We start from the raw sequence: 14,875 nt of genomic DNA, 5'->3' as shown, positions 1-14,875 counted from the left end.
GGCTGTGCCGAAGTTTTGTTTGTAATACTCTCCTTGAAAAGAAAAGTAACTGCAGTCGATACAGAACTCTGTTACTTCCCAAAATAGATCTAGGCATATTTGTGTGTTTGCTTCAATTTTGTTCCAATGTTTGAAGACACTTTTCCGAACCAATTCTTTTGGAATGGACGTAAAGAGGGAAACTACGTCGAATGATACAAGTACATGTCCGTCGGGTAGTTTTATGCTGTTAATGTACTCGCAAAACTCAAAAGAGTTTCGTATATTGTACTTGCTGACTGCTGACGCTTGAAGAATTCTTGCCACGTATTTCGACAAGTCGTAAGCAGGTGATGTCATGCACGGTACCACAGGTCGTAACGGCAATCCTGGTTTGTGGGCTTTGGGTTGGCCATATATCTTTGGACATACCGCTTTGTATGTCTGCATTTTGGATGCGGTGATTCTATCGAGGACACCGAGGTTTTCAAGCCTTTTGATAATAAGGTTGTTTTTTGCCTGAAAACTTGAGGTGGGGTCTTTTTTAATGTTCTCGTAGGTTTGATCATTTTCAACCAGCATCTTCATTTTTGTCATGTATTCATCCTTCTTCATGATCACGGTCTTGTTTCCCTTGTCGGACTGTAAATCCAGTAGCTCTGGGTTTTGTTTTGTGAACATCCTGGTTTGTTTTTCAGCTATTTTGTATAGTTTAGCTTGTGGGTGTGGTGGATTCTTTCCCGCATGTGAATTGTACAAGAAATTTTGCATGTTGTTTGCAATCGCGCATCGTGTTCTTTCTTGTACGTCGGTGTCGCTGTGTGTTTTAATTATGTTTTCGACATCTGCAATAATGTGGTAAAACGGTATTTCGGCGAAGTTGACGTATGGGAGAGCAAACTTCGGGCCTAAGCTAAGTAGCATTTCTGTCTCTCTGGGAATGATTACCTCTGTAGCATTGAACAGAGCTTTGCTGTTTACCGTCGGTTGAGAATGTTCCCCCCCCCCCCCCTCAGTCGATTTGTTTAATAGTGCTTGGTATTTCTTTTTTATCGAACTTCTGCCTTTCTCGACACTATGCTGATGGAAGCTATATTGGCTGTCGAAGAAAGCTTGATATATAGGGATTGGTATCAGTGCTTCAATTGTAGTCCGTAGTTCCTTACATGTAGACTGATAGACTTTAAGCTTGTAGTACGTCTGTTTGATTTCCAGGTTCAGGATAGTCCTCTTGAACCTTGTGACACAGTTTTCTAATTTTCGTAGGTACGGACTGCGTTCTTCCATGAGTTCGAACAAAGCACAAAGTTAAAAAACCGCATCAGTGGGCATCGGTCCAACATGAAAAAACTAACAACGCTTCGGGATGCGGGGTACACCAACGAAGATACAGCGATAGCATGCGTAAGAGAGAAAACAGCACTGGTAGATCACGCAGCAGAAACGGGACACACCTTCCGGCTAGACAACCCAAAAATTATCGACCGTTCATTCAAAACTAATAATCTGCCAATCTTAGAAAGTTGGCCACATTAGGAACACACAGTAAACAAGCGTACAGACACAGACAATCTGCATGTAGTTTATGCTAGGATTCTTCATACGATCAACGAGAGCAAGACGAAAAGAGAGAATCAAAACAAATCAAATGTAAATGCACAGTCAGCAACGACTATCGACAGGAACTCAGAAAGCTAAAACAAATTGCATATTGGCTCTCAAACGTGAAACTTTTTCGCTCGATGCGCCAACTGGATTTCATTTTCGGTACTAGTCAAATGATGATGAAAACATTTTCTTGCATTGATGGTATAGGATGGTATCACATAGTTTCACAAAAAGCTTGATTACAGGTGATAAGAAAACACTCGTTCTTTCGTTTGACACCAAAAAATTCAGTTGAACTCAATATTTTATTACGAATTATTGAGATCCGGAATTATTTTTGTATTGTTGAGGTTAGGTTAGTAGTTTTAGATATGGAAAATGTTTATCTAGAAATTGGACTTATCAGTGGATAACCTCGACTACCAACAATTACACTCTTTAATCCAGTGATTTTTGCCGACCTTCGTGTTTTCTATCAAAATTTCAATCTCTGAATTTCATTTTAGTATAAATTGAAACCGGAAGAACAAATGTGATTGAAGTAACAAGAAATTTACCATCTGGATATTTTTCAGAGGTAGGAAACATATTTTCTTCACCAATATTACTTTTCATTAGAAGAAATAACGTTTAATTATAATATTAATTGAATTTAAAAAATTCAGAATTTACTTTCCAATGCGTTTTGACAGATGAAAATAAAAACATCATCATTGAACTTCCGTGCCCTCTGGCGGTCGACATCTAGCGTTAGATCACGAATATGTATGTACTCTGTCAGCTGGTTGAAATCTGTTCAGCCCGAATTCCGAGGTAGAAGAATAAGCGTTTCGATCTGAAAATCGATGTGGATCGAAACGGCGAAATGTAAGTACACGGAAAGAAGTGTTCTGTGAAAAAATGATTTTCTAAACGGGTAGTTTTGATTTCAACAGTTGGATAGACAAATGACAATTGCTTGGTGCAAAACAAGACATCGGACCACAGAACACACATTATCGGTAAAAAACATTAAAAAACAATGTAACAACAGCATAATAAACTTCCTTTCTAGAATCCTTGAAAAAGGTCCCAAACGGACCGAAACGTCGGATAAAGACAAAATAGTGTTTTTGTAAACCGCAGACTGCATAGCCGAAACACATAACCTTATATATATATATATATATATATATATATATATATATATATATATATATATATATATATATATATATATATATATATATATATATATATATATATATATATATATATATATATATATATATATATATATATATATATATATATATATATATATATATATATATATATATATATATATATATATATATATATATATATATATATATATATATAAACACTGTAAATAATCCGCACATTGAACTTAAGTGTTTTACACTTAATTTTGCCGCAACTGACTTAACACTTAAACTTTATGTGTCAAACAATTGATAACGCACTTCTTTGAAGAAACGTTAATATCAATAGCAGCCACACTTAGGTTTCATATGCATGGAGTATTCTAATTAATTACAAATGGGTTTTAAATGTAATCCATATACAATTTAAGTTTGATTCAACTTAAAAATCATATTATTCCTTATAAAAGACATGTGCAAAAATGTTTATTTTCAAATGGGGAGAACATTTGTATGTACATAACATAAAAGAGTTTTCAGTTCAATAAAATATTTTATTTGAATTTAAAAAATACAACTTGATTCATCACTAAATATATTCTCTTAAAAGAAAGAACAAATAAGTTAGTGTGTTATTCCTAAATATTAAAAGAAATAAAAATGGTTTACCCGTAACGCGTCTCTTCTTTGGTCCTGTTTATATGAAGTCCGTCAATAGACCTTTCTCGTCCGACCTAAACCCCTTTTTTCTTATTTTTAATCGAAAGATTACACATTTTTAAGAATATTTCCGTTAAAATCAGACTTTTTAGAGCTATCGTGATTTTTTAACGATTTTTTAAAGTTTGAAAAATGCAAGAATGTTGAATATTTTTTTCACCTTTGCAAGAATGGTGAGACTCAAAAAGTGTGTTTGGGCAGCACTGGTATGTATATTATTTCTTGAGTTCTTGGCAACGCGGCAAATGAAGTGGTGAGTTGCGGTACAAAATTCATTGGCAATGTAAACAAAATAAAGTGAACCTCTCGCTGTAGAGCATTGCATGAAAATGTTTAACCTCACCTATTTGACAGTTCAGAGAGTTTGTTTACATGGTATTCAAATGTTTTGTTGATTCGATCATAGTAGGAGAAGCTTGGTTCGGTTCGATGCTAAATATTAACACCTTGTAAACTAGCTCGCTCAGTTGTAATTTGTCATCATCATACAATGTTCCGTTAAATTTGGCATTCCGACTTTTGTTGTACATGATTCGTTGAAGTGAGCCATTTCTAGCCAAACATTTGAAAAAGGCTTGCTCCAAAATGCAAGTTGATAGTGGATGCAAAAATGGAAATTAAAAGTATTTTTTCTAATTTGATGCGAATTTGTTATACATTCCTAGCATCGTCTGCCCCTAGTTCTGTGCTCCTGTGCTACCCGAACAGGGTATTTGATACAAAAACATATGCACATGTTTGCCTGTACAGCCTCACCATTTCTCATTCTCACTCTTATCAAAACTAGCGTGGATTCTTTTTGCCTTGTGCGAATGGTTCTCGTGTACGCACCCGGTGTACGTACACGGATGCTTGAACTAGAGTTTTTACACCGTTCGCTTGGGTTCGAGGCGAACCTGTACTTCGAGACGAAGCATGTTTAAGGTTGAACGCATGCACGAAATTTTGTACATAGTTACAAACCTGTCAATGTTCATGGGAGATCTTGTTCCAAGAGCAGATGTCCATGATAACTCTTGATAAAATTGTCTGAAACAGAAAATTTAGTAAGATTTATAAAGCTTAGACTTGTAGTTCTTCGATAAACCAAAAAAGAAAATAGAAAAAAAGTTTTAATTTCGGAAAATGGCATCAAAAAAACTGAAAAAGCTTATATTTTAATGTTAAATTCGCTTACTTTTCTTCAAAATAATGTGGAGAATTTTTTTAATTCAGTTTTCCGTGGCTCAGCGACTGGCTACACATATGCACTCTCATTAAAATATGAAGTCAATCAGCTGATAAGTTTTTGAGTTATCGCGTCTGCCAATTTGAAAAATGCGGTTTCGTGAAAAATCCCTATTAAAGTCTGGTCATCAAATTAGATTTAACCTGAGACGAGACATGCAAATAGCAAAAAATCGAAAGTCAAATGCAGCCAGTCTATTTAAACTATGTGAAGCAGAAAGAGAGGCTATGTGAGACGAACTATAGAATGAACAGAAAAAAGAAAAAGAAAACATCTATACGCAAGTCACGTTTCAGGATTTAACTTATTTTTTCTACCTTTTGGTGTAATATCAGGCCTTAACCCATTATTGCCCAACCTACTATATATAGTAGGTGCTAAGAATGACTCCTATTACACAATTAATAACGCAGAACAGGCATTATCAACGAGTTAATATTGTTCATATACTCTTGCAGAATATGTTTAGAGAAGTTAGAGTGGTTAAACCGGTGTTTATGTTTTGTTTTTAATCAATTTTTACTTAAGGGGTTACACATTTTTGTTAGGTTGAAAAAAATCGAATTTTTGTAAATTAGATATTCTGAAACTACATACGCTGAGGAAAATTTTCTCAAAGTTTCATTAAGATCGGAATACTACAACTTAAGTTACAGCTATTCATAGACCGCTACCCATTCACCACTTGTAGGCGGTACGTAGTGTTTGATACGCTAGACCGTTGACTCGCTGCACCAACAGTAAAACTCGATTATCTCGGAGTTGTGTTTTGTTGAAAAGTTCATCCGCGGCGATCACGATATCTCAGCAACCGATTAACCGATCAATCTTAAATTTTCACTGGTTGTTCCTTATAATATCAGCTACTTTGAGTACAAAAATAATTTTACTGGAATGACCACATCATTTTTCTTCGATCGGAAAACACAATTTGTGATGCGCGTGAAAAATAAGTTGGGCAATAATGGGTTAAAAGAATTTGCTTGCGTTTGGTGTCCAAGTAGAAACAATATGCGCAATCATACGAAATAAAACTATCAAATTTTTAAATATAATGAATTTGACCAAAACTTTTTCTCAATGTTTACGTTTGGCAGTTAGACCCTCTTCAAATTTTTGGGTAGAATTTAGTTTAATTGTTGCAATCAATTTCATTTGGTTTGCTTTTCTGCTAAATCACAACGTTAGTCACAACACATTTTGACCATCTTTGGTAATTGATGACCATTACAACCCATTCTAGGTCCGCTCCAGTTGCAGCTGTTTCATCCCGTCCGGAACCGAGTCAACCGATGGTCTAGCCTGCGACGCGCTCGGCTGTTGCTACGTCAATGGCGCAGCCACCAGCCAGGGACTTGGATTAAAGTCAAAAATATCAGGTACGCCAGGTGGTGTTGCTGCAATCGGTTTGCCGTCGGACATTCCCCTAACCAGAATATTCAGCGGTTCCGATTCGAAGGAGGCAGCCACAGAAGCACAGACTGCTTTGGTTCAGCAATACGCTCCGGCAGGACGATGCTCATGGAAGATCACGCAGTTCCGGTCCTGTGCACAAGAACAGGCCGATTTGACCCTGTGCGAAGGTTTCAACGAGTCGCTCAGGCATTAGTAGCAGAGTCCTTGCACCTACAGCTTCTCGAGTGAGCAATTCCGACGAAACCACACCGTTCGCACCAAGTTGGATCACAATAATAAGTGCGACGTCGAGAAGAAGACTTCCCGAGAGCTACAAGCAATGCTACAAGATTAAATAGCAGGGTATTTTTAACGTGACCATGGTATAACGTAGCAGATCTAGACAGATTTATCCCGTAGAATAAGATAGCAAAATTACCCAAAAACTAACAGCTGCTCTCGTTAGATTAAATCCCAGGAAGTATAATTTTCATTGCATTATTTAGTCAACCGTAATTGAAGCTAGGAATTAACTTTCGAAAGCTAGCCGCGGTTTCACGTATTCTGGCACTAAGTAGAGTGTGCTAAGTTATTACAAATATCGGTTCTCAATGGTAGACTATTACAAAGTTCTGGTCGTGACCAGAACCACCACCGATGCGGAAATCATCGCATCTATGACCAGTACGACAAGGAGGGTCTGATGACTAACAGTTTCCGAGCGGCACCACCATAACACACGGCACCGGCGACACATGTATATCCACAACATACTAATGACTTATCCTTCCGAAAAAGTGAATAAAAATCTACTCTATCTAAGCAACAAACGTTTTGACTATGAGGTTTATCATTCGCTGCCTAATTATTTCCTGCCAATTTGAACAAGACAACAATTGCAGATAGCTTTATTGCGGTGCCAAAATGATGCCAACTCGGGATGGAATATAACAAATAATTTCACCTTCCCAAAATTCTTCCGGAATGTACAATCCTCTCCATTCTTATCAATCCTTCAAACTCCTTATCGTCAGTACTGAGCACTGTTTTGCACTTGCCCGCTACATCAACGACAATGCGATAATCGGTGAAACTTTTGCTTTAATGTAACTTGAACACGAATAAAAAATTGTTGAACTTGTTACCTATAAAGTTCAGGTAAACTTCATCTAAAAAATGAGATCAATCGGGTCATATTGTTGGGACTTATCCCATGATCGAACAAACAACTGTGTACAAATCCTTATCCTTCATCCAGAAATCAATCGTTTTGGTTTAGCTTGATCTTGTGATTCAGCATATGCCAACGGAGTTTCCATCCAGCGTCGATTGGTCAGTGTATGAACCAGGTTCCCAATGTACCAATCCTTATCCTTCTTGAGTTGATTTTCTTCAAAGAGCATCGAAAGTGTTCACCCAAGTGGAATCAAAAGTTTTGCAAGTCCATGTAAACAAACTCTCTGAACTGTCAGAATAGTTAGGTTATACACTTTCGTGCAGTGTTCTATGTTTTTGACAGGTATATGAATGAATTATTTTAGCATCAGTGATGCCAGGTCTATTTAAACAATAGCTTGCAGTAAAAATATAAAAGTCTGCAGATTTCCACAAAAATCTTCAATAAATTTGACATAGAAATGTAGTGTGTTGATATTTTCAATGATCAGAAACGTTGAAGGCTGGGTAAAATTAGTTGACTTAGGCTTTGTTCTGCTAAATATTCGTAATCTGCAAAAATCTGCAGCGAAACTGCAAAATCCGCAGATTTAGTAATATATATGCAGATCTGGCATCGTTTTAGTATTCCCCACAGGAAATTCATCCAAATGGTGTAAAAATACGGGGAAACAAGGCAAGATAGGTATTCAGAATATGGGGTTAAATGAGCAGCTCGCACAATTTTTGATTTTTTCAATAGTTAGAGGTACCAAATCATCGCGGCAATATGCAGTAACGCATCGGGGATAAAAAAGGAAGCATTCTAGCGTATAAAATTTTTTGACGAGAAAGGTCTATTAAATTACCTGCAAGCACAAAATTATTTATCAATCATGCAATCATTTTTTATAAATTTACTTTCCATGCAAAACATTCTGAATACGCTATGCAAACCTCGATTTAAATATTAATTTCTGCATATTTTTTGCCGCCATGTTTCCCCAAATCAATGTTGTGAAAAATCAACTTGTCTCTAAGTGTTTTCACACTTGATGTTGCCAAAATAGTCAAAAATAATGAATTTCATGAGCAAAACATATATGATTAAATAATCTGACTCTTAACATTCATATGTAATGAGAGTCAATAATACTATCACGTAGGACGCTTGAATTTTAAGTGTTATTTTATTAAAGGACAAAAGAAAAATTCTTGAGTTTTCAATGTGGTTCGAAACTTAAATCTTATGTGCCAAATAACTTCGTAAATAAGTGTACATTATTCGCAGTGATGGGCAAAACATTTACTATTTAATTTGCTGACACCCGAAATTCAATTGACGTGACACTTAATGTTGCCGCAATTGTTATAAACATGGATCTCATGGACAACACATTTATGATTTATAGCGCTCACACTTAAAATTTAAACGCGATGACACTCGATCATGTCATAGGGTGGCACACTTAGTTTTGAAGTGTAATTTTATTGAGAGTTAAATGGAAAGTTCTTGAATTCTCAGTGTGGCTTGAAACTTAAATCTTATGTGTCAAATCTCTTCAAAATAAAATGCAAATTATTTACAGTGTATATATATATATATATATATATATATATATATATATATATATATATATATATATATATATATATATATATATATATATATATATACATATATATATATATATATATATATATATATATATATATATATATATATATATATATATATATATATATATATATATATATATATATATATATATATATATATATATATATATATATATATATATATATATATATATATATATATATATATATATATATAGTAAGATTCTGTTTTTGGCATGCTCCATTTTTGGCAACATTTTTTTTGTTCATAGTAAATCTTTAAAAAATGTTCAATACACATTTTGTTGTAATAATGGATATCACTTTTGACTTTATTTCCAAACATAGGAGTCATATTTACTATATTTTATGGAGGCGGGCATAGCGAATAAAATTAAATTTGCTGATTTTTTTGTATTATTTCATTCCATTTCACATATTATTATATAATTAATGTTCTTGTAACATTTATGAAGTCCCAAATTGAAAATAAAAGCTTTTAAGGTATGGTTCCATTTTTGGCACGGTTCCAGTTTTGGCAACTGAAAAAAAATATTGTTGCCACAAATGGAATCCTACTGTATATATATACATTGAATTTATATGCCAGCAAATAATGTCCATACTGTCCTTGCATGCAAAAGTGACGTAAACGACATCGAGTATATCTTTCAGGAAATCAATTTTTGTCTTGCATGGTACGGGTAAAGGCATCTATTCGTCACTTTGTTTTTCGCGTTTTAAAAGGCAATTTAAAACGCACTTGCACTAGCTTGCTTGCACTAAAATATGCGGATCTTCGTAGCGAACTTAAAAATACGAAAAAGTGAAATTTGACCAAAGTGGCGTTTACGTCACTTTTGCATACAAGGGCAGTATATGTCACAGCTAATTGCAAAAATCTATGTGTAAAATCAATAGGCGTTACGTTTACATTTTTATCAGTGGATAGAAATGGTACAGGTTGTTTTACGATTGCATTCCACCTAATAAGCGGCGCAGCAAGATCCACGTCAATCGATACTCCGCTGGAATTTCGTTTGATGCCCTTATTATTAAGCTTGAGCATTACACGAAGACATCCCCTTAGATTATCTGGAATACATGTGAGAACATTTGTGAAATTGGTGATTTAATTTTCTTGAAGATTTTACTTACCATCCTATACCCTCTCGAACGCACTTTTACCGAGCAATAGTCCTTTAGCAAAAATGTTTTTGAGGTCTATGTTCTTGCTGTAGTTGTCGTGCATTCCCTCGTAAAATATTTGAATCTGAAAAATTGTTGAATTTTTTTTTGTAACAATCATTATTATTCAGTTGTCAAGTCCAGTTTCCCAGTTGTCTAAGCCCAGTTTCCCAGGAAACATGGACGAAGCGTTGCTGATTATGTACAAATTTTAACATTTAATGAGAATTTTCTCTTCAATCTTCTCAAGGGATCTACACTTGGCGGTTCATTTGTCCCTAATTGAGTTCTACAAGATGACCACACGAATAAACTCATGATGAATGACGTTCATGTTTGACAATTCTCGGTGGTTTGTTTACTTTATCAGTTGCATGAGTCGAGTGCAACGGGTGTCCATCTATTACATTCAAACTAATGTAATTCCCATGTAAACAAACCACCGACAATAGGGATCTTTAGGGGTGTGCGGGTTAAGGCATATTCTGATGCAGATTAGTACCGTGAGTTAATATCTCAGTCCTTTTCCAATTTTTAGGCCCGAAACTATTGAAAAAAACATTTTTTAGTTTCTTTCCTTTTAGGACAATAACACATCCATCTCAAGGGTAATTTTTGCTGTTGATTTTTTGTCTACTAAAAATGCTCGAAAAATGTCAGCCATGTTTTATTTTTTATATAAATGCACAATAATATCCATAAATAAAAAACTTATGGCATTCATTCGAATATTGTGATGAATTTATAAGACTGTTCTATGGAAATCATTATTTCTACTATGTTTTCTACTTATAAATGTAAGCACTTTTCATAAATGGGCACCTATGGCGTTCATTCGGACATTTTCATAAATTTCATAAGACTGTCTTCTGAAAATAATAAGAGATGGATTTGGAAAATGTTCCCTCCAAATCATAAGACAGACTTATAAAATCCATTTAAAATCCTTATGTCTGAAAGTCATAAGACATTTATATGGAAATTCAATGTAAATTTTGCTCGGTGTACATTCCACAAAACGTCGAACAAAGTGAATCAGCGTAGGACGTTTTTTGAACTAACTTTTCTGCGAGGGAGTGCAAAGTTGATGCAAAAATGGAAATTAAATGCATTTTTTATAACCTGATGCAAATTTTTTATACATTCCTAGAGTGATCTACTCCTAGAGTCATAAATAATAATAATAATAATAATACTCCTAGAGTTAATCTCACTTGGAAACTTAGATTGAATGAATACTACTATAGTTAGACATTCAACAAAGCACAGTTCAAATAAGTATAAACACAGAGAGCAGACGTCCATCTTCAGCATTCAACTTGTGTAAAATCTCTAACGGTTTCGAAGGTAGTTTGGATATCTAAACCAGGTGCGCTACTGTCGTCATGTTTTTTTGTGGCTGAGTGCGACAGAATTGACAGCGGTTATTCCTCTACCCAGTCAAACTAGTCCGGAACCGATTCAGACCTCCAGCATGAATTCCAGCTCAAATGCGTCAACCGATAGAGTCGGAATCGGTTGTTTTCTTTGAGCTAGATTCCATGCAGAATCCATCCAGGATTTCGAACCGGTTCCGGAATCGATTTGACGGATAGTTGGGATAGGTTGGTGTGGCGGCGCTAGTGTTTTTAGTATATTAATTCAAATGTTTACACACGTTTTTTAAATATTTTTGTTCGATCATGGATGTCTGTTCTCTGTGGTATAAATGTATTTTTAATTATTCCAGTAATGAGTGTCTATTTATTTGATGTTTTGGAACTTACCAGTTTGCCACTATACGAACGAAAATGAGAAAAAACAGCCATGATCTCGTTGGCACTTTTTTTCGATCAATCAGCGTCAAGTGCAGTTTACTACATTCGACAATAGTATCTCGAATAAATGTGTAGTTGGCAGTCGATGCTTCCTTTTTGGCACATTTTTCAGCGGCCCTGACCATTTCAGGATCTTCCACCTGGGGTACCTTACGCCGCTTATACTTTTTAAGCTCAGACGGTACTTTGTTAGCCAAGTTTCGAATGTGTCTCTGGATATAACCGGTATGCTCATGTCCACTTCCCTTACCGCCATTCTCGTAAAAAAACAGTCAACAAAAAGAAGAGAATAATTTTTTTTATTTCGATTATAGAGGTTTTAACTTTAAGGCCATATGAAGAATTTCTAACCCTATGTGCGGGGTCGGGACTCAAATCCAGGTGCGCTGCGTACAAGGCAATCGATTTATCAACTACGCTACGCCCACCCCAAGAGAACTATACAAATATGAAAAGTTGTTATGTGTCTTTTTACTTTTTAACGACATTCAATTAGAGGTTACTAAGTAGGGAAAACAACGGAAATTTAAAGCTATAGTACTCAAGTGAGATCAAGGATGTGAAATATACAAACCGGAAAACTAATTGTGGAATGGTCATTAGTAACACACTTTAAAATCTTACGAACTAATCTTTTGTCTTCTGCTGGAAGGAGTCGAGCTTAGGCAGAATTACTACGAACCGCTCTAGTCTACCAACATGTCTCACGACAAAGGCAGACTTGTCCCTCTTGATTATGAGAACCGACTTTCCCTACTTAGTTATTTCTAGCTAATTGAATGTCGTTAAAGTAAAAAAGTGACAACATATTACTAAAAAAATAAAAAAGTTATTGTTCATAATTCATTATTTGAGATAATATCCACATACCTCTTCGCTTCCACCTTCAACCGCAGTTGTTTTCAAATGTGGAAAGGCATGTATAATCATCAAAGCTAAGTCTTTCTTTTCTTGAACTGACGGGTATCTGGAATGAATTAAAAAATTTACTTGTACATACACAAAACCTGTAAAAATATAAAGTGTACTTCAGCAAAAATGCTAATAAATAGCATAGATTAAAACAATAACTATCTGCGCACAATCATTCAATGATAATTCAGTTTTTCTATTCAGAATATTAATTAAATTGGCTATAATAGCAATATTATTTTTGCGAAAGTTTTTGCCACCAATCTGTTTCTTGTATACCTTACCTTTTTTCCTCGAGAATCGTGTCGTACCATGGACGACATAAGACTCTTACCATCCAACAAAGGTGTTCTCTTTTAGGAACCTGCTGTCGATCGAGCTGACGATAAAGTATCTTCTGCGCGAAAAGTTTGTCAGATTGAAGTAGTTCACGAATCTATGAAAATTGAAGTTCAAATAAAAATGCGTTTTTAATTAACCTCTGAATTACCGAGAGTTTAGAAGCATTCGAAGGAGCAAACACTGTGGAAGTGGATGGCCTGTTTGCAAATTCAATCTGTTTTTTCTTTCTCTGAATAACACCAAGGATTATCAGACGCGGACCATGTCTTGTGATTCCCATACTGGTTGGGTGCGATTGATTCAGTTCCAGCAAAGAGTGATCGTTAATCTGTTCATCTAAAAATGTTGTTGTTTTAATAAATATTTTCAAATAAAAGGATTAGGTTAAGTTGAGTTAGTCTATTTTGAAGTGAATATAAAACTGATCTATTATTCACCATTATCACTAGTAGTATCATGCTTTATTCAAATTTGATATTTTCTAATTAATTTGTCACTTTTTCCATCTATCTAGCACAGTATTTCTTTCTCATTCTTTATTTATTCCTTGAACAGTGATTCATTATTTCCAACTCACCGCAAAATTAATTTTCTACCGTTCAAGAGTGATTAGCCATAAAAGCATGGAATTTTTTAAAAGGTATGCGAAAGAGATAGTTAAATGCTCCATTCGTGCTGTTATGGGTTGTAATTTGTTAGAGATAAATGTTTACCGATATAACTAACCTACCTTTTAAATTATTAAACTCTACTTTGCGATGGAACTCGAAGATGTAAGGCTTCGTTAACAAAGAACGATTTGGAAGAATATTTATTCATCGACATATTTTACGCTAATATAAAAGAATTCCTCTTCTCTGTCAAAACACCGCCATAAGCTGTAAGTCTTGCGAGTAAGTAATTTTGCACATGAAACACGAATATTTTGTTCTTCCACTTCTACAATGGAACTAAAATAATTAGAACAAAAATGTAAACAGTTTAACTTTTGAAGTATGCAAATTTTATCATCGTTTGATAGAATAATTGCTTTTAACAGCCCAAATTCATTTTGTTCACAAATATTATATTTGACAACTAGACCTGATTTAAAACTGGTGCCATTTATTTTCATATGTCTGATTGTTGATACCGTTTTTGGAAGATCAAATATAAGCAGGGCGTAATCCAAGGAATCTTTCTCTATTTCAGCCATCGAAAAAATATCAGTTTTTCTCAAAACGTAATTGTGATTATGTATACCATAAATTTGCCGCAAATTCAAACGATTTGTCAAACTGTATGTCAAATTTTTAAAGTTGTTGCATGTCTTTGACTGATTCTTAGACTCTTTAAATTTGGCTTCAAACTGTATGCAACTAAAATTGGCAATTGGACCACATTAATCAATAACTCGTTTATAATGCGCAAGATGATGCACTTTATTGATAGGGTCTGATAAAGGAAAACAAGTTTTAAATAAGACGAAAAAATTGCAAATTGCATCGTCTAGATCGCTTAGCATAGATTGCTTCAGTTTATACGAGAAACAATAGTACACCCAAAACTCGGCCGTAATACCTTTACGGGAATAAGAAAAAAAAAATGCTCTAATAGCAAGTCGTTTCATGCTAAAACGGTCACAACAAAAAATTCTTCAAACGGCAATACATTCAAATCTTCTCTGCGTCGCACTCATGTTTCAACAATTCTTATTCAATAAATATTATCGCGTCGGATTGTCTGGAAGTGTGTAGCACTTCGCTTGTCATTGTATTGCGCATCAA

At 34.8% G+C, this 14,875-nt stretch overlaps 2 long non-coding RNA genes across 2 annotated transcripts; both read right to left on the bottom strand.

The window, feature by feature from the left end:
* Nucleotides 1–9,779: 9,779 nt before the first annotated feature.
* Nucleotides 9,780–12,655, bottom strand: LOC131678039 (uncharacterized). Its single transcript, XR_009303558.1, has 3 exons — nt 11,805–12,655; nt 10,009–10,123; nt 9,780–9,945 (listed from the first exon to the last, which is right to left on the bottom strand). It is a non-coding gene; the product is annotated as an uncharacterized LOC131678039 (long non-coding RNA).
* A 34-nt stretch (nt 12,656–12,689) lies between these two features.
* Nucleotides 12,690–13,405, bottom strand: LOC131678038 (uncharacterized). Its single transcript, XR_009303557.1, has 3 exons — nt 13,258–13,405; nt 13,052–13,203; nt 12,690–12,822 (listed from the first exon to the last, which is right to left on the bottom strand). It is a non-coding gene; the product is annotated as an uncharacterized LOC131678038 (long non-coding RNA).
* Between the last annotated feature and the right edge of the window lie 1,470 nt (nt 13,406–14,875).

The sequence above is a fragment of the Topomyia yanbarensis genome, chromosome 1, assembly GCF_030247195.1.
Source record: "Topomyia yanbarensis strain Yona2022 chromosome 1, ASM3024719v1, whole genome shotgun sequence".
NCBI classification, from domain to species: Eukaryota; Metazoa; Arthropoda; class Insecta; order Diptera; family Culicidae; genus Topomyia; species Topomyia yanbarensis.
The sequence above is the reverse complement of the archived record's forward strand: the minus strand, read 5'-3'. Positions and strand labels throughout refer to the sequence as shown.